Genomic DNA, 24,253 nt, shown 5'->3' with positions numbered 1-24,253 from the left:
CACGGACATTCATACTATATCGACAAGGACATTCATACTATATACACACGGACGTACATACTATATAGACACGGACATTCATACTATATTGACAAGGACATTCATACTATATACACACGGACGTACATACTATATAGACATGGACATTCATACTATATTGACAAGGACATACATACTATGTACACACGGACATTCATACTATATAGACACGGACGTACATACTATATAGACACGGACATACATAGCTGTCGCTATACACAGTACGGACAGTGACAGAGGAACGCGTGCTGTACCTATAACATACATCTATTCTATATAGATCATCCATCACTACTGTGCAGTATGTATATTACCATGATAGTGTGTGTGTGTGTGTATATATATATATATATATATATATATATATATATATATATATATATATACTAAAGAATGTGTATGTATGTGCAGTGATGTACAAGACACATCATGTGCATATTGACAATTTAAACAAGTGATAAGTGGGCACTATAGACATCTACAAGTGACCTGGCCGCATGTTGGCAAGTGCTACACCCATACACCCAGCACCATGGCTGCTAAACTGCAATTTGTATAGACTGCACTTACTATCATCATTGTATGTACCTTGTAACCACAGATGCCTCCTATCTTATATCTATCCCTCCCTTTTAGTGATGTATCTAGCCATATGTTGTTGATGTGTGTAGTATAGTATAGTGATATTTGTGACAAGTAGATGTGTGTTAGTATGTTCCTTTGTGGAGGTATTCCTGGTGTTTGTTAGCAGAAGCCTGGCTGACAACTTGCAGGCTGTACTGTTGGGGTGTGGTGTAGTGCAGCACTTCGCTGTCAGGCCTGCACTTCATGTTTCCCTGTCGGATATCATGTGTATTAAGTTGCTGTTGTAGCCTGGGGCGGTGGGGCGAATTGTTTGAGCCATAGAGGAAGCCGGAAACGTGGTGCAGGTGCCCTGGTCATAAATATCAACGCCCTTTTCCATATGATGTAAGGTGTTCCTGAACATCAACAAGATCATGTTACAGGTTAGGTAGGCTCTGGAGGATGAGTGGTACTGTAGTAGTGATGTCGCCTTGTATAAGTAGCTGATGGAGGAAGAAATTATTGGAAGCCTTGCGTCATATCTTATCTGGGTATGTGACCTTCACATGTTACACTTGTACTTGTGTAAGAATAGAAGCAATAATTAGACTCCTTAAAATTAAGATATGTGGTAAGATTTTTGTAATTTTGTATATATCCAGAGAATATTCGTATATGATTTCACTGTTACATGGTACTCTGATGGGTTCTAGTAGGATAGTATTATCCAGTTACTGTTATTGTGTGTATAGCACCTCAAACACTTGGCTTATTATAAACTCTATTATAAGTCTGATATGCAGTATCACCAGCAATGAAGAACACTGAATCACAGCATACTGGTACTTAGTATTATACAGTTTCTTGTGGCTTTGCTTATTGTATGCATATTCATAAACGCACTGGCTGATTATATGCAGTGGCACTGGAAGAATGTTTTTTTTTTTTTTTTTCCCCCACAATCATGGGATCCTAAATTCCTCTTATCCTTCAAAATGAAGGTGACAAGATAAAATATATCCAGAGAAAACCCATTAAATGGAACCTGTCACCTGGGGTAATTTTGTTCATTAATTTAATAATTATAATAATAAAAAAATTTAATAAAGCCCCCAGCGATGACGCTGACAGAGCTGATAAATTTGGGCCTATGGCTGACCCCACCAACCATCCATGTTTTCCTCTTAGTGCCTGCATGTGATTGGTATTATCCTGTGACTTTAGTAACAGTTCTGTGGGTTCAGGATATATGCAGAGTAACTACAAACTTTCCATATCATCCAATTACAGTTTAGCTTTGAGTGCCTTGTGGTTGGTTGCTGTTGGCATTCTACATCAGTTTCTATTTTGGTTTGATGGCTCTGGGCTTCATTTTTATTTTCTCTTCTTGCCCTATGAGGGCACCCCTGGAGAGGTCCACCTCCTATTCTCATTGGACAGAAAACAGGATACAGGAAAGCAAACTTCCCTCCTATCGCCAGTTTTTCTTTCCTGTCCCCATGGGAACAGGAGCTGGAAGGTGGTTGTTTTTCTACCTCCTTCTTTCCCTGGATCAGGAAGAAGGTGACTGTGGGTTACCGGTCCGAATCTCTTACCGGCTTCTCGGCGACGTCGGACTCCTCTTCTGGAGCAGCCTCCCAGTCTGGTCTGGCCCCCGGCACCTCCAGTAGATGGGTCCCCGATCCTCCCCTGGCTTCCCTCAGCATGGACTGGTTCTCTGGTGGCCACGGACGCTGTGGGGGCTTTTCAGGATGAGCCAGGGGATAGTTGTGCTGCAGGCAGTGTTCGGCAGCTTCTGGAGGCTGGGGCCTTCTCAGGAGGAGCTCTGGGAGGGTGAAGCTGCATCAGCGTGCGGCAAAGGGGCGGGGCCTGTCGGTCACATGATTTTTTCCGGCGTCAGATTCAAAGGGGACTGGAAGCCTTACTGTGGTGAGTGCTCAGTCCTAGGGTGCTCTGGCAGCTCCTTTCTCCTTGTGGCATTTATATGATTAAACTGAGATCGGCACCAATGCCAGCCTCTGCAGTTGTGGCAGGAATGCAGCTTTTTTGATAGCCGTCTCCCAGTGCCAGTCTGGTAGGCTCTGCTTCTGAGCCTACCCTATCACAAACAAAACTAAAAGAGCCAAAACTTTAGTGTCGCTTGTGCAGAAATGTATGCCCTGATGTGCTAACTGCATTGCTGCCAAGACCTGTTGTTACCAAGATTTAGATTTTGCACCCTATACAGACACAAAGATAGAGTAATATAATATAAAACCAAGTGCACCAATATCGCTTCCCATCGCTGTTGTGCCTCATTTTATTCATGTGAGGGGCGACAGTGATGGGAGGGGATATTGGTGCACTGTGCCCATCTCCAGTGCACCTGTTTTTCTAATTAGCATATACAGTGGTGCCTTTGATTACGAGCATAATTCGTTCCGTGACCGTGCTTGTAATCCAAATCCACTTTTAAACCAAAGCAAATATTTCCCATAAGAAATCATAGAAATGTAGACAATTGGTTCCACAAGCCAAAAATGATTTATTATTCTGAATAACTTGTGAAACTAATGAAACACACATTCAGAAACAGCAGAATATGTGATATTATAAGTTACTGTACAGTAATGGAGAGGATGGGAAACACAAGGGCTGACAGAGACTGCAGGGAGCATGAAGGAATGAGCAGGGCAGATGTGGGCACATGCATGCAGCGCTCTCTGTCCAGGAAGAGAGAGAGGTTACAGCTATGAAGAGATTACATCCACAGTCCTGTCCCCTGATGTGAGCCCCAGCATGAAGTGGATCTGCCATGATTTGGAAGATGAGGGAGACTTCCTGGGTCAGAGTACGTTGCTGTAGACCACACTATGCAGACCATGCCCCTCCCCCACTTGCGCTCCCACCCAGTACAGGGAGCTCTTAAACCAAAGCAATGCTCTTAAACAAAGTCACAATTTAGAAAAACTGTGAGCTCTTAAACCAAGTTACCACTGTACTGAAAAATTAAGAGGTCTGTAGAATGGGCTGGTGGATCTCTGAGTGAACGGCACCACTGGAATCAACATTGCTTAGTCGATCAGTGATTATAATAAACCTAATAAAAATATCAGCACCTGTGATAATAGATTCACTTTAAATCGAATGAACCACTAGGTACAGTATATTGCTTTGTGTTTTTAACATGAACAGACAGGTGCCTTTGCGGGGATCCTGTGCCACGGTCCTTTGAAGTAGCTCCATTGATTCTAAAGAAGCTGCATCACAAAGGGGAGGGGTTTTCGTCACACCGCGAGGGCGGCAGGCCTGCCCCCAGTGCTTTGTGCTGGGGAAAAGACCAAGCGGCGGTTTCAAAAAAGGACCACGGCACGGGAATCCCTGTGCCGTCGGCGGTCTGTTCACGTAAAAAACACAAAGCTATGTACCTAGTAGCACATTCGCTTTAACCCCTTAAGGACAGAGCCTGAAATGGCCTTAATGACAGAGACAAATTTTATGAATATGACCAGTGTCACTTTATTCATTAATAACTTCGGGATGCTTTTACCTATCCGGCTGATTCTGAGATTGTTTTCTCGTGACATATTGTACTTTACATTTCTGGTAAATTGGAGTCGATACTCATAACGAATCTTTATGAAAAAAACCCAAATAATGTGAAAAAATGTGAAAAACTGCATTTTTCCAACTTTGAAACTTTTTTGCGTATACAGAAAGTGGTTATACCACATAAATTATATATTAAATAGCATTAGCAACATGTCTACTTTATGTTGGCGGCATTTATTAAACGATCTTTCATTTTTTTTTAGACAATAGGAAGCTTAAAACATTAGCAGCAAATTTCCAGTAAAATTTCAAAATCAGATATTTTTAGGGACCTGTTCAGGTTTAAAGTGTATTTGAGGGGCCTGTATGTTAGAAAGCCCCACAAAGCACCCCATTTCAGAAACTGCACCCCCCACACTCTGCAAAAGCACATCCAGAAAGTGTTTTATCCCTTTAGGGGAGTCACAGAAATAAAAGCTAAGTGTGTAAGAAATTAGAAAATTTTAATTTTCTGTGCTGAGATTTTATTGTAATCCAATATTTTTCATAATTATAAACCTATTACCAGAGAAATGCACCCCAATAATTATTGCCCCGTTTCTGCAGTTTATAGAAATACCCCATATGTGGCCCTATTGCGCTATTTGACGCAACCACAAGCCTCAGATATAAGGGAGCGCCTAGTGAATTTCAACGCCTCCGTTATATTTGGTCATTTCTGACTGTACCACTTCAGGTTGGCAGAGGCTCTGGGGTGCCAAAACCTAAAAAACACCCCTAAAGGGACACCATTTAGAAAACTAGACCCCTCAAGGAATGTAACAAGGGGTGCGGTGAGCATTTGGACCCCACAGGTGCTTCACAGATTTTCCGAACAATGTGGCGTGAAAAAAGAAAAAATTATTTTTTACACTAAAACGTTGTTCTAGCCTTCAATTTTTCATTTTCTTAAAGGGATAAGAGGAAAAAAAAGACACAAAATGTGTAGCGCAGTTTCTCCCGAGTACGGAAATATCCCACATGTGGCGATAAAGTGCCAATGGGGCGCAGGACGAGCCTCCAAAGGGAAGGCGCGCCAATTGGCTTTTGGAAGCTGAATTTCACTGGAAAGGATTTCAAGGGCCATGTCGCATTTCCAGAGCCCTCGTGCTGCCAAGACACTGGAAACCCCCCACAAGTGACCCCATTCTGGAAACTACACCCCTCAAGGAATCTAACAAGGGGCACAGTGAGCATATGGACCCCACTGGTGACGGGCACAAATGTGGAACAATGTGACGTAAAAGTAAAAAAATTCATTTTTTTCACTTTCATGGCACAAATGTGCCCGTCATCAAGGGGTCCATATCCTCACTGCACCCCTTGTTAGATTCCTTGAGGGGTGCAGTTTCCAGAATGGGGTCACTTGTGGGGGGTTTCCAGTGTTTTGGCAGCACAAGGGCTCTGTAAATGCGACATGGTGTTCATCATCCATTCTAGCCAAATCCAACCTCCAAAATCCAAATGGCGCTCCTTCCCTTCGGAGGCTTGCCCTGCGCCCACATGGCACTTAATGTCCACATGTGGGGTATTTACGGACTCTGGGGAAATTGCTCTACACATATTGTGTGTTTTTTTCTCTTTTAACCCCTTGTGAAAATGATAAATTCAAGGCTAAACCAACATTATAGTGTAAAAAATGTAATATTTCATTTTCACGCCACATTGTTCCACATTTGTGCCCGTCACCAGTGGGGTCCATATGCTCACTACACCCCTTGTTACATTCCTTGAGGGGTGTAGTTTCCATAATGGGGTCACTTGTGGGGGGTTTCAACTGTCTTGGCAACACAGAGGCCTTTTGAATGCAGCATGGTCCCTCAAAATCCATTCCATCCAAATCCAGCCTTCAAAAACCAAATGGCGCTCCTTCCCTTCGGAGGCTTACCCTGCACCCGCATGGCGCTTTATGTCCACATGTGGGGTATTTCCGTATTCAGGGGAAATTGCTCTACACATTTATTGTGTTTTTTTATCTTTTAGCCCCTTGTGAAAATGAAAAAATCATGACAAGATTAATGATTTAGAGTAAAAATTTTACAAAAATTACACTAAATGTTGGTCTAGCCTTGATTTTTTCCATTTCCACAAGGAGTTAAAAAAGAAAATGAACACAAAACGTGTAGGGTAGTTTCCCCTGAGTACGAAAATACCCCACATGTGGGCATAATATGCCATATGGGCACAGGGCAAGCCACCTAAGGGACAGAGCGCCATTTAGAGGCTGGAATGGAGGATGGAGGCCATGTCGCAATTACAAAGCTCCTGTGCTGCCAGGTCAGTAGAAACCCCCGACAAGTGACCCCATTCTGGAAACTACACCCCATAAGGAATCTAACAAGGGGTGCAGTGAGGATATGGACCCCACTGGTGACAGTCACTTACGTAGAACATGTGCCGAGAAAATAAAATACAATTTTTTTCATTTTCACGTCTCAAATGTGGCCGTCACCAGGGGGCCATATCCCCGCTGCCCCCCTTGTTAGATTCCTTATGGGGTGTAGTTTCCAGAATGGGGTCACTTGTGGGGGGTTTCTACTGTCCTGGCCGCACAGAGGCTTTGTAATTGCATCATGACATCCTCTAATTGGAATGGCGGCCATACCTATTTAGCTGGGGAAAAGGGACAATTCTAATTTATTTGGGGGTATTAGGCCAATTATTAGTTTATAAGGTTGGAAATTACAGGTGTCCATCAAATTCAACCTGTGTTGATCCAGAGGAAGGCAAAAAAACTCTTGTGAGGCAGACGACAGTAGCCTCATCACAGGTGAAAAATTCCTTCCCGACTCCATAATGGCGATCAGAATAATCCCTGGACCAACGTGACCATTGAAATAGGAATAAGGGACAGAATTTAGATAATGTGGAACCCCAGTGACGTGTGGTACGCCTTGAAGCGATCCAGTATGCAGAGGCCGGGGGGACCAGGACAGGTGTCACACTGGAAAATGGTGTCCTTCCTGATCCCCCTGTTACGCCACACTCTGCACTTCTTCTGGGGTCTCCTGTTTTCCAGTGTGGGGGACGTCACCTGGAAAATGTTGTCCTGGTGCGATACGGGGTCCTTCATATCCAGAAGCGCTGGGTCCGCTCCATGGCTGCTAAATATTAGGGCTGGTATTACTACTTCTGATATGTTCGGATCGTGCCGCAAGCTACAGGGCAGCGAGGGACCGGAAGAGGGGGTGCTGGTATAAAAGTTATCCCCGTACAGGTGGTGACCTTTATCCAGCAGTGTGAAGATCAGTTCCCGGACGATCTTCCCACTTGTTCCGAGGATGGGGGGGGAGGGGGCATCTGGGGGCTGGATTCGGGTGTCCCTTCCTACATACACTCTAAGGGTACGTGCACACTGCGGAATCGCGACAGATAACCCTTCGTGCATTCCGCAGTTGGCACCCGCCGGCTGACTGATGCGGGCGCGCGTCTCCGTCCGTCATAGACTCCATTCTATGCCCGGGCAGATTCCGCTCTCCGTCCAACGTATTCATTCTTTGGATGGACGACGGAATCCGCCCGTGTATAGAATGGAGTCTATGACACGGGTGGAGACGCGCGCCCGCATCAGTCCGCCGGCGGGTGCCAGCTGCGGAATGCACAAAGGGTTATCCTTCGCCATTCCGCAGTGTGCACGTACCCTAAATCTGTAAGAGTACCCTGAGGTACTCTCACAGAGTTTGTAGAATTTCACACCATACCGCGATCTCTTATTGGTACGGTACTGGCGGAAAAGACGTGTCTGTGGGGCAGCGTACGCTACGCTACCCCCAGACACGTCACTGGATGATGAGGATGATGAGGATGAATAGAGGAAAGAAGGAACCCCCCATTCATCCTCACTGGCTGTTTCGGTGTCGGAGGCAATAATAACGTATGCGTCCGACACCGAAAACACCCTGGGGGCCATCTTTATACGGGGACTTGTATATGGGGTATGTAGTGGTGTAGTGTCAAACTTTATTCAATGTAGTGTGGTGTAATGTAGTGTTTTTTACGTGTTTTTTTACAGTAAGTATAAAAAAAAAACCTGCGCCAACAAAGGAGTTGCTGATAAATGCTGCACTTATGCGCGGCACTTATCAGCAGACCGTGGCAGTAGAATATAGAAAAAAAACACCCTACGCCAAAAAGGAGGAGTTGCTGATTAGCAGCGCACTTTCGTGCGATGCTGATCAACACTCAGCGGCGATAGGGTGCGGAAAATAGAAAAAAACTTTTTCTACATTCTGAACATCCCTGTAGCTGCTAAGTGTATTACACATATCAGCCGCTAGAGGGCAGCAGAGCGCAAAATCCGGAAAATGACGAGGCTGGAGCCGAAAATAGCCGAAAGAAGACGACGAGGACCGCCGGAAAGATCCGAAGACGCGCCGGAAAGACGGAGGACGCCGCGAACCCGGAAGACGCCGATCAGGACCCCGGGACAGGTGAGTAATGTACAAATACCTGCTCTGGACCCCTCAGCTACCTAGCTGAGGGGTCCAGGGCAGGTATTTTTTATTTTGTGGGACTCTGATTGCCGGCTGTTCACGGCGATCGGGCCGGTGGCACGGTGACCACGATTACTTTTTACAGTAATGGCGATCGGTGCCGTCTATTTGCTGATCTGAATTAATCAGCCTATAGCGGCGATCGTAAGCACGGGGGGTGTTAACCACCCCCCGTGCCGAGAAGCTATGATGGCCTGCTATGATTTATAGCAGGCCATCTTCCCCGATCGCTGTGTGCGAACACGCAGCGATCGGGGAAACATCGGGCGTAAATTTACGCCCTGATGCGCCAAGTACCAGGGCGCGAGGGCGTAAGTTTACGCCCGATGTCGTTAAGGGGTTAATATTTGAGCTTTTTGTTTGTTGAGATTGATAAGAGATCTATCTATCTGAAAAGCATAATTAAATCCACTGTGATTCACTGTTGTTACACAGTTAAACATAAAAAAGGCCCAGGAGAGACAAGGTAATCCTCTGTTAATTAGGCATTGTAATGTAGGTAGATGCTGAATGCGCAGTAACCCCCATGATTTTATTTTATTTTTTCTCTCATGAGGGAGCAGAGGGTTGCTCTCTGTCCGGTACAAATGGCACTTATTCTCTTTGCGGTATAATCTTACAGTGGCCTGAGTGCAAAGTAAAAAAGTTGCATGAGTATTCCTGAGTTATAATTTGTGCTTGCAAATCTGCATTTTATAGCCTCATGTTTTAGAGTTGCTTTTGTTCATCTACATTAACCCCTTCGGGACCAGACTAATTTTCGTTTTTGCGTTTTTATTTTTTCCTCCTTGTGCTTAAAAGGCCATAGCACTTGCATTTTTACACCTACAGACCCACATGAGCCCTTATTTTTTGTGTCACTAATTGTACTTTGCAATGACAGGCTGAATTTTTGCATAAAGTATACTACGAAACCAGAAAATTATTCAAAGTGTGGTGAAATTGGAAAAAAAAACGCATTTCTTTTATTTGGGGGGAATGTTTTTTTTTCGCCATTCGCCCTGTGGAAAAAACTGACTTGTTATATATGTTCCTCAAGTCGTTACGATTAAAACGATATATAACATGTATAACTTATATTGTATCTGATGGCCTGTAAAAAATTCAAACCATTGTTAACAAATATACGTTCCTTAAAATCGCTCTCTTCCCAGGCTTATAGCGCTTTTATTCTTTGGTCTATGGGGCTGTATGGGGCTGGGTGTCATTTTTTGCGCCATGATGTTTACTTTCTATCGATACCTTGATTGCGCATATATGACTTTTTGATCGCTTTTTATTAAATTTTTTCTGGATTTGATGCGACCAAAAATGCACAATTTGGGATTTTTTTTCCGCTGACGCCATTTACCGTGCGAGATCAGGAATGTAATTAATTAATAGTTCGGGCGATTACGCACGCGGCGATAGCAAACATGTTTATTTATTTGTTTACTTTTATTTATAACCTGGGAAAAGGGGGGTGATTCAGACTTTTATTGGGATGAGGGGGCTTTTTACTAATGACAACACTTTTTTTTTTTTTTTTTTTTTTACACATACACTAGAAGCCCCCCTGGGGGACTTCTAGTATATATACTTTGATCTCTCATTGAGATCTTTGCTGTATAGATATACAGCAAAGATCAATTAGATCGGCACTCGTTTGCTTTCGGCTGCTGCAGCCGAATACAAACGGGTGCCAAGCCGGGGACAGCGCCATCTTGGATGAGTGCCCGGCCGGCATCAGACAGGGAGGTCGCTCTTCCGGGACAACGTCCTGGAGGAGCGATCTCCGCCACTAGACACCAGGGAAATGCTGTATCTGGTAATCGGTTGCAGCTGTCATGTTTGACAGCTGCATCTGATTACTGTATTAGCGGGCACGGCGATCGGACCGTGCCCGCTAATACCCGCGGTCCCGGTCTACAAGCGGCAGCCGGGACCGCCGCGGTTCAGAGCGAGGTCGCCGCACGGCCCCGCTCTGAACGCCCGCACCCGCGCGAGGACGTACAGTTACGTCCTCGTGCGGGAAAGGGTTAAGGAACTTACAAACACCCCCTACTTCTACCTCCCCTTTCCTGCAATTTAAATAAAAAGTAACAAAAGTAAAAAAAGCCAAAACTTTATTGTAAACTTGTGCAGAAATGTCTGAACTAATATCTGAAAAAATATAACATTATTGATCCCAAATAATAATACAAAATATCAGAATTACTGATTTTTGGTTTCATCATATCAATGGGACATCTGTGTAGAATGTGTAACTTTTGCTCCATTCACTTCAATGGGACTGAGCTGCAATGCCATGCCCATACGGGTGTGGCACTGTCTGTGGTGGAAAAAAAACCCACTTTGATGGGCATTATGAATTTTGGACTTTACAGTGGAAGACATAGAAGACCTTTTCTGTTGCACTATTAATCCAGTTTCACAGAATATACTGACTGCCGGTTGCATGGCCTGCAATATTGTAGTCATAGTGATCTTGTGCCCATCATTTGGCCTGTATTGCAACAGTGTAACATCTGCCTTTGCCTGTTGCAATCTCTTTGATTCAGTGTGTCTTATTTTAAGTTTTTTATGTTTTCATCTTGCAGTAGCAGGTAGTACACTTTACTAGATACACCGGGATGGGAATGATAGTCGTTAGTTTCAATCATTACTATGATCATTTACACCATCTGATCCCAACAAAACAATGAACAATGTGCAATTACACTGAATGGTTAGTGAAAAAATGCGGAACTACAGTGAACGAATGCAGAATTACAGCAAACAATGAACGCTAATCGTCCCATGTAATAGGGCCCTTAAACTTTGAGATCTTCCCTTTTACTGGACTTCAATCGAAACCATTGTTTATCTGGTATAGTTTAACAATAATTGATGTTTTAGCCTGCTAATTATGAGCCGTGTTGGAAGTTTTTGGTCAATGTCAAATTAACCCCTTGCCGCATATGGACGTACCGGCACGTCCAAATCTGCATACAGTCCAAATCTGCACGTCCAAATCTGCATACAGTTCCTGCAGATGGACGTGCCGGTACGTCCACGGGATGACAGGGGTGCAGGAGCTGCACTCCTGTCATCCCCGGCCAGGCCCGGCTGTCAGTGATAGCCGGGCACCCGCCGCAACTGCCGAGATCCGCGCCGATCCCGGATCCCGGCAGTTAACCCCTTAGTGACCGCCTATACGGCGGTCACTAATGGGCCGGCGCTGCAGTGCTTTTCATCTCCCCCCACCGTGAATCCACGGTGAGGGGAGATGAAATAAGTGAATCAGACCCCAGATCAGCCCCCCCTCCTAGTAGCCAGTCACTAACCCCCCTCCCCCGGCGGCCATCGGATCCAAGATGGCCGCCGCCATCGCTGTGAACATGAGTATATCTGTTCACAGCTATGGAAATGTAAAAATGAATTAAAACCCCATGCTCTCCGCCACCGGAGGTAGCGGAGAGCATGGGGCAGTGATCGGGGACCCCCCTGTGGGGTCCCGGAACAGGAGATCGGCGGTATATACTATATACCGCCGATCGCCTGTTCACAGTGCAGGGATGCACTTTTTATCCCCTGTCACCATCAATGATTGGTGACAGGGGATAAAAAGTGTAAGGGTCCGTCCCCCAAGTCGCCCCCCACCCCAGTCACCCCCCTACCCCTTATACGTTACCTGATCCTGGAGCTCCTTCCTCCTCGACGTTCTGGCTGGTTATGAAGTGCGCATGCGCTTCACAACCAGCCAGCTCTGAAAATTTAAAGTGACAGAGACCAATTTGGTCTCTGTCACTGAACTATGATTACTACCGCAGGTTGCCCGTAACCCCCCCAGGTTGTCCGTAATCACGTCAGATTGCACGTAACCCCCCAGATTACACGTAACCACCGCACGTTGCCCGTAACCACCGTACGTTGCCCGTAACCACCGCACGTTGCCCGTGACCCCCTCCAGATTGTCCGTAATCACCCCAAATTACATGTACCCACCCCAGATTACCTATAAGCACTTCAGTTTATCCGTAACAAATCTAGATTGTCTGTAACCCCCCCCCCCCCCCAGGTTGCCCTAACCACTGCAGGTTGCCGTAATCATGCCAGATTTACATGTAACCCCCCCCCCAGATTGCACGCAACCACCGCAGGTCGCCTCTGACCACCGCACCTTGCCTCTGACCACCGCACCTTGCCACTGACCAACCCAAATTGCCAATGACCCCCTCCAGATTGCCCGTAACCACGCCAGATTACAGGTACCCAGATTACCTATGAGCATTTCAGTTTATTCGTAACCACCCCAGATTGCCCGTAACCACCCCAGATTGCCCGTAACCACCCCAGATTGCCCGTAACCACCCCAGATTGCCCGTAACCACCCCAGATTGCCCGTAACCACCCCAGATTGCCCGTAACCACCCCAGATTGCCCGTAACCACCCCAGATTGCCCGTATCCACCCCAGATTGCCCGTAACCACCCCAGATTGCCCGTAACCACCCCAGATTGCCCGTAACCACCCCAGATTGCCCGTAACCACCCCAGATTGCCCGTAACCACCCCAGATTGCCCGTAACCACCCCAGATTGCCCGTAACCACCCCAGATTGCCCGTAACCACCCCAGATTGCCCGTAACCACCCCAGATTGCCCGTAACCACCCCAGATTGCCCGTAACCACCCCAGATTGCCCGTAACCACCCCACGTTGCCCGTAACCACCTCATGTTTACCGTAACCACAGCAGGTTGCCTGTAACCACCCTAGATTGCCTGTAACCACAGCAGGTTGTCTGTAACCACAGCCGGTTGTCCGTATCCACCCCAGGTTGCCCGTAACCACCGCAGGTTGCCCGTGACCACCCCACGTTGCCCGTGACCACCCCACGTTGCCCGTGACCACCCCACGTTGCCCGTATCCACCCCACGTTGCCCGTATCCACCCCACGTTGCCCGTATCCACCCCACGTTGACCGTATCCACCCCACGTTGACCGTATCCACCCCACGTTGACCGTATCCACCCCACGTTGACCGTATCCACCCCACGTTGACCGTATCCACCCCACGTTGACCGTATCCACCCCACGTTGACCGTATCCACCCCACGTTGACCGTATCCACCCCACGTTGACCGTATCCACCCCACGTTGCCCGTATCCACCCCACGTTGCCCGTATCCACCCCACGTTGACCGTATCCACCCCACGTTGACCGTATCCACCCCCAGATTACCCGGAACCACCCCAGACTGTCTGTAACCACCCCACGTTACCTGTAATCTCATTTTCTTTATTGTATTGTAGTAACTGTGCTATTCTAATAACTATTACTAGCTGCGGTTTTGCTCCAGCAAATTGGCGCTCCTTCCCTTCTGAGCCCCGCTGTGTGCCCATACAGTGGTTTATGCCCACATATGGGGAACCGTTGTACTCAGGAGAACCTGCGTTACAGATTTCGGGGTACATTTTTTTCTCCTGTTCCTTGTGAAATTTTGAAATTTCAAACTAAATGAACATATTATTGGAAAAATTCGAGTTTTTCATTTTTACTGGCCAATTTTGAATACTTTCCTCCAATACCTGTGGGGTCAAAATGCTCATCCTACCCCAAGATGAATTCTTTGAGGGGTGCACTTTCCAAAATTGGGTGTCTTATGGGGGGGGGGGGTTCACTCCGCTGGCACTACAGGGGCTCTGCAAACGCACCTGGCTCTCAGAAACTTCTTCAGAAAAATCTGCACTGAAAATGCTAATTGGCGCTCCTTTCCTTCTGAGCCCGGCTGTGTGCCCATACAGGGGTTTATGCCCACATATGGGGTACCGTTCTACTCAGGAGAACCTGCGTTACAGATTTTGGGGTGAACTTTCTCTCCTGCTTCTCAATAAATTGAGAAATTTCAAACTAAAGGAATATATTATTGGAAAAATTCGTGTTTTTTATTTTTACTGTCTACTTTTGAATACTTTCCTCTAATAGCTGTGGGGTCAAAATGGTCACCACACCCCAAAATGAATTCTCTGAGGGGTGCACTTTCCAAAATGGGGTGACTTATGGGGAAATTTTACTCCGCTGGCACTACAGGGGCACTGCAAACGCACCTGGCGCTCAGAAACTTCTACAGCAAAATCTGCATTGAAAAAGCTAATTGGCGCTCCTTCTCTTCTGAGCCCTGCTGTGTGCCCATACAGTGGTTTATACCCACATATGATGTACCGTTCTACTCAGGAGAACCTGCGTTATAAATTTTGGGGTAATTTTTTTTCTCTTGTTTCTCGTGAAATTCAGAAATTTCAAACTAAACGAACATATTATAGGAAAAATTCAAGTTTTTCATTTTTACTGTCTACTTTTGAATACTTTCCTCTAATACCTATGGGGTTAAAATGGTCATTACACCCCAAGACAAATTCTCTGAGGGGTGCACTTTACAAAATGGGGTAACTTATGGAGAGATTTTACTCCGCTGACACTACAGGGGCACTGCAAACGCACCTGGCGCTCAGAAACTTCTTCAGCAAAATCTGCATTGAAAAAGCTAATTGGCACTCCCTTCCTTCTGAGCCCCGCTGTGTGCCCATGCAGTGGTTTATGCCCACATATGGGGTACCGTTGTACTCATGAGAACCTGCGTTACAAATTTTGGGGTGCTTTTTCTATCATGTTCCTTTTTAAAATGAGAAACTTTAATCTAAATGTATATATTATTGGAAAATTTAAATTTTCCATTTTTTTACGGCCTAATGGTGAATACTTTGCTCCAGCCCCTGTAGGGTTAAAATGCTCATTATACCCCTAGATTAATTCTTTAACGTGTGTAGTTTCCAAAATGGGGTCACTTATGGGGGTTTCCAGTATACAAGCCTCCTAAATCAACTTAAAAAAAGAACTGGTCCCTAAAAAAATCAGTTTTGGAAACTTTCACGAAAATGTGGTAATTTGCTGATAAATTTCTAAGCCCCGTAACACCCTAAAAAAGTAAAATATGTTTATGAAATGAAGCCAGAATAAAGAGGACATATTGGTAATGTGACTTGGTAACTAATTTATGTGCTACGACTTTCTTTTTTTTAGAAGCAGAGAATTTCAAAGTTCATAAAATGCTAATTTTTAAAATTTTTCATGATATTTTGATGTTTTTCACAAAAAACACACAAAGTAGTGACCAAATTTTGTCACTAATATAAAGTGCCATATGTGACGAAAAAACAATCTCAGAATCGCTACCATACGTTAAAGCATCACTGAGCTATGAGCGCATAAAGTGAGACAGGTCAGATTTTGAAAAATGAGCCTGGTCATTAAGGCCCAAATAGCTTAGTCTTGAAGGGGTTAAGATTATTCACTCACAGACATGAGGAGGAGACTAGAAATATTTATATACACACACAGTAGTTGCTGAACGGCACTGTGTGGCAATATAGCTCAGGAGGGTGCACAACCTCGTGGCACCCAGACCCTGGCTCTAGCTTTACACAAGTCAAAAGAAGAAGGCGTCACGCCAATTAAAGTGAATAAAGAAGTGTATTTTATTCACCCATGTGCTAAACGACGTTTCAATCTCTGAATGAGATCTCTTTCAAGCAACATAGTACAAAAGACAAAAGAGAGCTGGTATTTTAACATAAACATAAGCCATCCCCCCAATTAGTGACATCATAAACATTACCATAGATAAACATTTTGTGCACATATTTGCTTTTGTGCTTTTGTTTTTTTCCCCCTCGTGTTTAAAAGGCCATAGCACTTCCTTTTTTTAATCTAAAGACCCACATGATCCCTTATTTTTTGCGCCACTAATTGTACTTTGCAATGGCAGACTTAATTTTTCTATAAAATATGCTGGAAACCTGGAAAAAATTATTTGTGCGGTGAAATTGAAAATAAATAATAATAGATAGCATCAGTGTAAGACAATATCAGCTCCCTGTAGAGTGCCCTCTTTCTCTGGCAGCGCCCATTGTGCACACACACAAAAAAGTTTTTTTTTGTGTGTGTAATATATATATTAAAAGTTTTTAGTACCTTTCTCTAATCAGTAAAAGAGAATTTATGCTTACTTGCATTCACCTATTCGGCCCTTTTTGAATCCTACTTGTTTTTTTCTAATTATACAAAAAAATATGTTGTCCCTCTCAGCAGTGTATCTGAAGGGCTGTATGAATAGCAAGGCAGACTTTCTCAGCTGTCTCAGTTTTCTGCAGAGAAAATGGCATTGAACCCGGCAGTGTTCGGGAAGAGTGTTTGCCTCTAGGGGCAGTCAGATGTAGGCCTTGGTGCCATAAAACAAACAAACTATTGAGGCTCTCCAGCTGATGTTCCTCTGGCTCAGGAATAATCAAGGAATCTAGCCTATGCCTTCCTGTTATTTAGCCTAATGCCCTAAAGGAATAAGGATAAGGAGGGCAAGCCACTGTGATTATGATGACTTTTGGCCAGATGGTGGGGTTCTCCTGTCTCAGATCCATGTTTATAAACCGACCTGTGTGTCCTTCCAAGGTTGGTGGGCTTATCTTAAAGAGGATGTACCACCTGGTGCATGGTGCCGTTCTATGCACCGGAACCGGCCGGTGCTCAAGCACTGGAGGCGGGCCGGGCTGCCCCCAGTGGGAGGGAATTCCCTCCCCTGTATGACGCGGCTCCATTCATTCTAAGGGAGCTGCGTCATACAGGGGAGGGAATTCCCACCCACTGGGGGCGGCCTGGCCCGCCTCCAGTGCTTGAGCACCGGCCGGTTCCGGTGCATAGAAGGGCGCTGTGCACGGGAACCGGGATGTTTCTATAACGCTTTTATCCTTTGTTCTATGGGACTGTGTGAAGTAATTTTTTTGCGCCATGATCTGTACTTTCTATCGGCACCTTGATTGCATTTATGCGACCTTTTGATCACTTTTTGTTACAATTTTTCTGGATTAGATATGCCAAAAAATCTGCAATTTTGTACTTTGGCGGGTTTTTGTGTTACGCTGTTTACCGTGCGAGATCAGGAATGTGATATTTTAATAGTTAGGGTGATTACGCATGCTGCAATACCAAATATATTGATTTAATTTTATTTATGAAATGGGACAAGGGGGGTGATTTAAATTTTAGGGATTTTTTACTAATGAAATTTATTTTTTTTTACACAGTAATTAGAAGTCCCCTGGGGGACTTCTATATACGCAACACTGATCTCACATAGAGATCAATGCTGTGTATAAAATACAGCACTGATCAATTAGATCAGTGCTGTATTACTCTGGTCTGCTGCAGACCAGATCTGCTGATTACCAAGCTGAATCAGCGTCATTCCGACGCTGAGGCCCGGGCGGGGTAAGTTGAATGAATCGCCCCTCCGCAATCCCCCCACTACACCACCATGGACGACCCAGGATGCTTAGCTACAATCTGGGTCGTGAACAGGTAAAACATGTACAATAATCATAGTATAAAATAGTATGCATACTAACATGCAGAAAACGGCCGATTGGTTAGTTTAAAGCATAGTCCTTTGTTGTAACATTATACTCATAGCTCAGTCTAGCAAATGTTCATGGAAGAGGGCCGTCACTCTTCCACGCTAGACACCATGCAAGATGCCATTTGCAAATAGTGTCAATGCACAAGGGAGAGCATAATAATTCATTTCATAATTCATTTAAGTGTAATGTGACTGATGGACACATTGAGCCATGACAGTGGCCGGAATTCCTATGTTTAGTCTGTTGTTTTTTTTTTGTTTTTTTTTTCAAGCAGCACAAGACTAAAAATCTCCCTTCAGGAGACTGGACCTGGATTTATGGTAAATTCAGCTTTATTTTAGAGCATCATAACACACAAAAAAATTGTAAGAGAACAGGGGTGGGAATTGGAATGTTAGGGTAATACTGTGACACAGCACCCCACAATAATAGATATGCGACAGCTATGCTCATTGAAAGTTGACACAAAGGGAATCCTATCTAGGTTGCCCTGATTTCTAACCCCTCGTGGCTCATCTCATCCTTGGTGTTTAACTCTTAACATGCTACTTTTTATTATTTACCTGGGTAGCCTTTTTGGGCAAATTTCGGATGCATCTCATGAAGTCTTTTATCAAAAGTTGCTGGATCATCAACAATCCTCTTAATACACAGTAATTGACTTTGTGACAACAACTATACCATTTTTCTTGGGTGTAAGCGTCAAACTTGGGAAGATTATTTACACAACTTTACAAAAACTTTACAAGGTTTATCCCCACCACTACATACCAACATTGTTCCTATTCCCTTAGGAACTTGTCACCACTGAACAAGGGAAACATGTTGGAGAAACAGCCAGGGGGTTCTGTCAGGACCAGACAGAGCCAGGGAGCAAACTGTCTCAGAACAGTATGTCAGCCATAGCTATGTGAACAACGGCCTACACACAAGCCAAGGGACTGTATAAATATAAAAAATAAAGATCTTTATTTGTGCCAACGAGTTTCAGCAGAGGAACCTTTCTCAAGCACTTAAACCACCACACACTATACGACCATCTTATATACAATCTGATACAAGTACCTAGAAAATACTTCCGGTTTGTACCGGGCCTCTCGATCACTAGAGTCATATTGTAAGTTCATAAATAATATAGGGCATCTATCACAACATCAAAAAAGAACATTAAGACTTATGAATTATCTTCAGTTTAGCCTGCTCAATACGGTCGCTACCTGCAGCTGCATTATATATAATACAGAATGTATTGTTATATATTTATACCCAGTTCTTGTTTTTTTATTCATATATTGTCAATATTTACATATATATAAAAAGACTGTATACAAAATATACCATACATAGGAGGATACAAAAACAGCACAAATTACACCACACAGTGTTACACACAATTCATAAATCTCTTGCTATAAATTTACCCTTCTCTATCTATTCCATGTATAGTCCAACTATCCCAACCCCCCCCCCCCCCCAATCTTCCCTGTACCACCCCACACTGGAAGAATGAAAAATGAAAGGAAAAGAACAATAAAAAATAGTATATATATTCAATAACTTTAAGATTTTAAGGCCTTACTTCCCTCATCGGCATAATCCTTGTGGAACTTCTCATGTTTAGAAACTACCCTCTCCCACTCCATTATTGATGGAGCCCTAGTAGCGAGCCAGTCTTTCTTATTATAAATAGGAGCAGTACATAGATTACGTATGTTGTTCTTCGTAACTTAGCTTTGTGAATGTCAACATGTCTCCGTCCTTTGTGTCCCAGTAAGCTAGCAAGAGCTAGTATCTCGTTATGTTGGAAAAATGGAAGAAGGGATACCACGATATCAAGTCTTACTATGACCTACCATCACTAAAAACGCCATAACTATTTCTTTCTTTGACATAAGACTGAATATCTTCTTTTGTCAGGACAAACCCACATTTTCCAAGTGTATGGTTAGTCCCCCTGGCTTTGGGGACGCTTGAACCAGGGGGTCCCCTATTAGTATTAGGCAGGGTATACAGAGGGCACATATGTACCATTTGAACCCTCATAAATGTTCATCTATATTTTGTTATGTGTAATATCACTACTATTTTTGTTTATAATAAATATATGCTATAAGATGGATTATAGCAATTCCACCACAGTCCCTCTACTTGCTTCATTGTTACCTGGACATCTGTGTATTAATGACCTTTGGTCAAGGAGGGGTTATACACAACGATACCTTCATGTAATTTTTGTTAAGGGCTAAGCAGCATTTTGACCCTGTGCCAGATGTCTACTTTCAGAACATATGATGGTATGGTGTTTAGTATGATTGTATTTTGAAATTTTAGGTTTTTGTAATCAAATTATTTCTAATACTTTTTCTCAAAACAGCAATGAAATAGTTTCAAGCTAAATTCTGAAAGTTTACTATGATGCTTGACTTTCCTAACTTTTGCAGTGCTGTCATTACAAGGCTACAGGGAACAGCGGGTTTTATCTTTTCAGTTCCAAAACTGATTGCTGATAAATAGTGCTGACCTGTTTCCTGTATTGCTGAGTGTTCTTTTTCACACAGATATACTTTATCTATTTGGACAAGGACATCCCTATAGCGGCCGTATTACACGCCACGATTTTCTATGTAGGCGAGTGAGCTCGAATATCGAGTCTATTACACGGTTCAATGATCGTGCAGCATAGGTTGCACTGACTTTATTATCAATGTCCGTGCAGCCCTTGTTGTATATAGAAAATAATAGTTAACCTCTCCAGGCTCCCCTGTTGTCCTGCTGCCTGTTCCCTTCTCACCGTAGCCACCGCTGCCACTTCTGAAGCTGTGTTTGCAGTGACAGGCCACTCAGCCAATTACACGGCCAGTGATTGGCAGAGCAGCCTGTCACTGCACATGAGAAAGCTATGATCATTACAAGGAATCAAAGGATTCTTTATAATAGCCTCCTATGGGCACTTAATGTAAGTAAATTAAAAAAAACTAAATACTAAAATGACCCCCTTTTTCCAAATAAAAAAAACGATATCTTCTTAACTATACCCAAAATACTAGTCAAAAAATATGTGCTATTGCCACATGCATAATTCCCTAAACTATTAGGCTATGTTCACACTACGTAAAAGTACGGCTGTTGTTGCCATCGGCAACAAAAGCCGTACCTAATGCAGTGTGGAACAAAACCCATTGTACTATAGGATCCCGGCCGGAGCGTATACACATCGTACACGCTCCGGCCGGGATCACGTGCGGCGCCGCAAATAACTGACATGTCAGTTTTCTGCGGCCGCAGTTCAATGAATTGCGGCCGTAGGAAACCCTGTCAGTTCACACAGTGAAGCGAGCGGCTCTGGCCGCTCGCTTTACTGTGTGCTATGGGAAGTTCTGCGCCCGCATCAGAGCTCTGCGGCCAGAAAGATCATCCGGCCGGTACCTAAGTACCGGCCGAGATGATCCGGGCAGAGACCGGCTGTTCCGTGACCTGGCCGGGGTCACGGAATGGCCGGTTGTTCACGTTGTGTGAACATAGCCTTAAGATATAAAATTAATCATTTACGGTTAGCAGCATAGACAAAATAATTTTTAATTGCGAAATTGGGCCTTTTTGCAAGAAAAGAAATAAAAGCAATCAAAAAGTCCAATTCTGACCGAAGTGGTACCGATGTACGGACCATGGTGCAAAAATAAAGCCTATAAATTGGATATTGTTGTAATTGTAACCAGAGAATGAAGTGTTAGTTTAACCGTAAATTGCATTGCATAAAAATCTTCTAAAATTACCAGAAATACTTTTTTTTTTTTTTTTCCTTTCAATTTAAAGGGGTTGTCCGGCGATAAAAAATTATTCACAGAATAACACACATTACAAAGTTATACAACTTTGTAATGTATGTTATGTCTGTGAATGGCCCCCTTCCCCGTGTTTCCCTCCACCCACGCTAGACCCGGAAGTGTGGTGCATTATATTCACCGCATCTCGTGTCGTCCACGGTCTCCGATCCTCAGCAGTGACGTCTTCTTCGGGAGGCCGGCGGATCTTCCCGAGTGCCGGCCACCCTCTGCAGCGTCATCCGAAGCTCAGCCGCGATTGGCTGAGCATAACTGTGCTCAGCCAATCGCGGCTGAGCAGCTGATGACGTGGCCGCCTCATCAGCCGCTCAGTCGCGATTGGCTGAGCACAGTTATGCTCAGCCGATTGCGGCTGAGCTTCGGATGACGCTGCAGAGGGCGGCTGGCACTCGGGAAGATCCGCCGGCCTCCCGAAGAAGACGTCACTGCTGAGGATCGGAGACCGTGGTCTGCACGTGACAGGTAATGTATAGCGCACCACACTTCCGGGTACACGGGTGGGGGTGGTGGGACACGGGGAAGGGGGCCATTCACAGACATAACATACATTACAAAGTTGTATAACTTTGTAATGTGTGTTATTCTGTGAATAATTTTTTATAGCCGGACAACCCCTTTAACCGCAAAAAGATTTTCTTTTCCCCTCTTACCATGCATTTAATGTAAAATTTAATCCTGGGAAACTGGATCCTGGAGGAGTGGCAGAGAGTGGAGCTGCAATGAGAGGTCGGCGGCTTGATGAGCGGAGTGCTGCTCAAACAAAGCGATTTGATTTGTCATTGGGTTTTACAAAAAGGGATTATAGCTCAAAACTGCAGTAACAGCCTCACAAACTAAATAAGGCAAAGTTTTAGCACTAAAGGCTAAATAGGACACTGTAAATTCGGGTATCAGTAGGAAAATGTAAAGGAGGAACAATATATGAAGAATAACAAACAACTATAATGAAACTAGTTTAAACAGGGGCCTAATTAATTTTTTGTGTCTTATTTTATTCATTCTAATTGGTGATTTCCTTGCAGTTTATCTTGCATTACTTAGAAAGGTGCATGGTATTAAAGGGAACCAATCGCATCAAAAACGGCCCTAAGGGTATGCGCACACTGAGAAAAACATGCACAGGACTTGTGACTGATTCCGCAATGTCCTTGTGTACTCCTGCTCCACTCTTCGCCTGTGCCATAGACTCCACTCTGTGCACAGGCAGATTCCGCTGTCCACCCGAAGAATAACGCCGGACATGCACAGTACAGCATCGCCTTCTCCTACTGTACTGCGCATGTGCGGCATAGTAAAGACATCTGCGCACTGCCGTGCAATGTCGGCCTCCGTGTGACGTCACAGAGGGGTGTGATTACAGCGCTGAAACCCACCCATGACCGTGACTAGATGACTACTTGAGCCACATGCCCTGATGACTACTTCCCCGTAATTTACATACAACGTGGGCGACATTAAAAGTTAGATTGCAGTTTATATACACATGGGACACAGGCTACAAGGGTATGTTGTTGGAGCGTGCTAAATGATGTACCGGCACATTTCCATAGCGTTAGGGAGGTTTTTGGTGTGATTGGTTTCCTTAAAAGGGAATAGGCAGCATGGTAGCTTAGTGGTTAGGGGACAGGACCAAAATTGACAAACTATGTAAAGAACGGAGAGCGGACTAACACCATAGAAAAGGCGAAGAAACTGCCCAACCTTTTTGTTTGCTTTTTGTTACATTATATTTTTTTTAAAAAATTAATAAATTGTGATTGAAACTTCCAATCTACACAAATACTCAACTAATAAAAACTAGAGATCATGGCTGAAAAACGGACATTCCATAAAACTCGGACATTCCATAAAAAAATTTACCAGTTATAATAGTCACAATAGACCAATTTTAATCATAAGTATTTGCAAAAAAAAAAAAAAAAAAAGTTTTACTGTATAAAATAAAATAGTAAAGCATTAGAAAAGCTATAAAAACATGCTATCGTGTTCGGATTGACGTATAGAATAAAGATATTATGTCAGTTTTATTGTAAAGTGCATTATGTAAACGGGAACATCCCCAAACATTACAAAATAGCATTTTTTCCCAATTTCACCCCATAAATAATAATTTTGGGGTTCCATCATACATTTTATAGTAGATTTAAAGGCGCCATTACATGGCCATGTAGAGAAGTAAAATTGCTACAGCTCTTAGAAGCGAGGAGGGAAACTGACAGCACATATATGTATATATCCATGCTGTTAGTTTCCAGATTACAAGCAGTCTATACTTACCATGCTGCTTGTGATCCGGCATCTGGCTTCCCCAGC

General features: G+C 44.1%; 1 protein-coding gene across 5 annotated transcripts in view; it reads left to right on the top strand.

The window, feature by feature from the left end:
* The window catches only part of RALA (RAS like proto-oncogene A), a 58,500-nt gene that overhangs the window by 1,304 nt on the left and 32,943 nt on the right, over positions 1-24,253 (top strand). The gene's annotated exons all lie outside the window — the stretch shown is intronic.

This window comes from Dendropsophus ebraccatus, chromosome 2, assembly GCF_027789765.1.
Source record: "Dendropsophus ebraccatus isolate aDenEbr1 chromosome 2, aDenEbr1.pat, whole genome shotgun sequence".
NCBI classification, from domain to species: Eukaryota; Metazoa; Chordata; class Amphibia; order Anura; family Hylidae; genus Dendropsophus; species Dendropsophus ebraccatus.
This window is presented reverse-complemented; position numbering and strand designations above follow the sequence as displayed.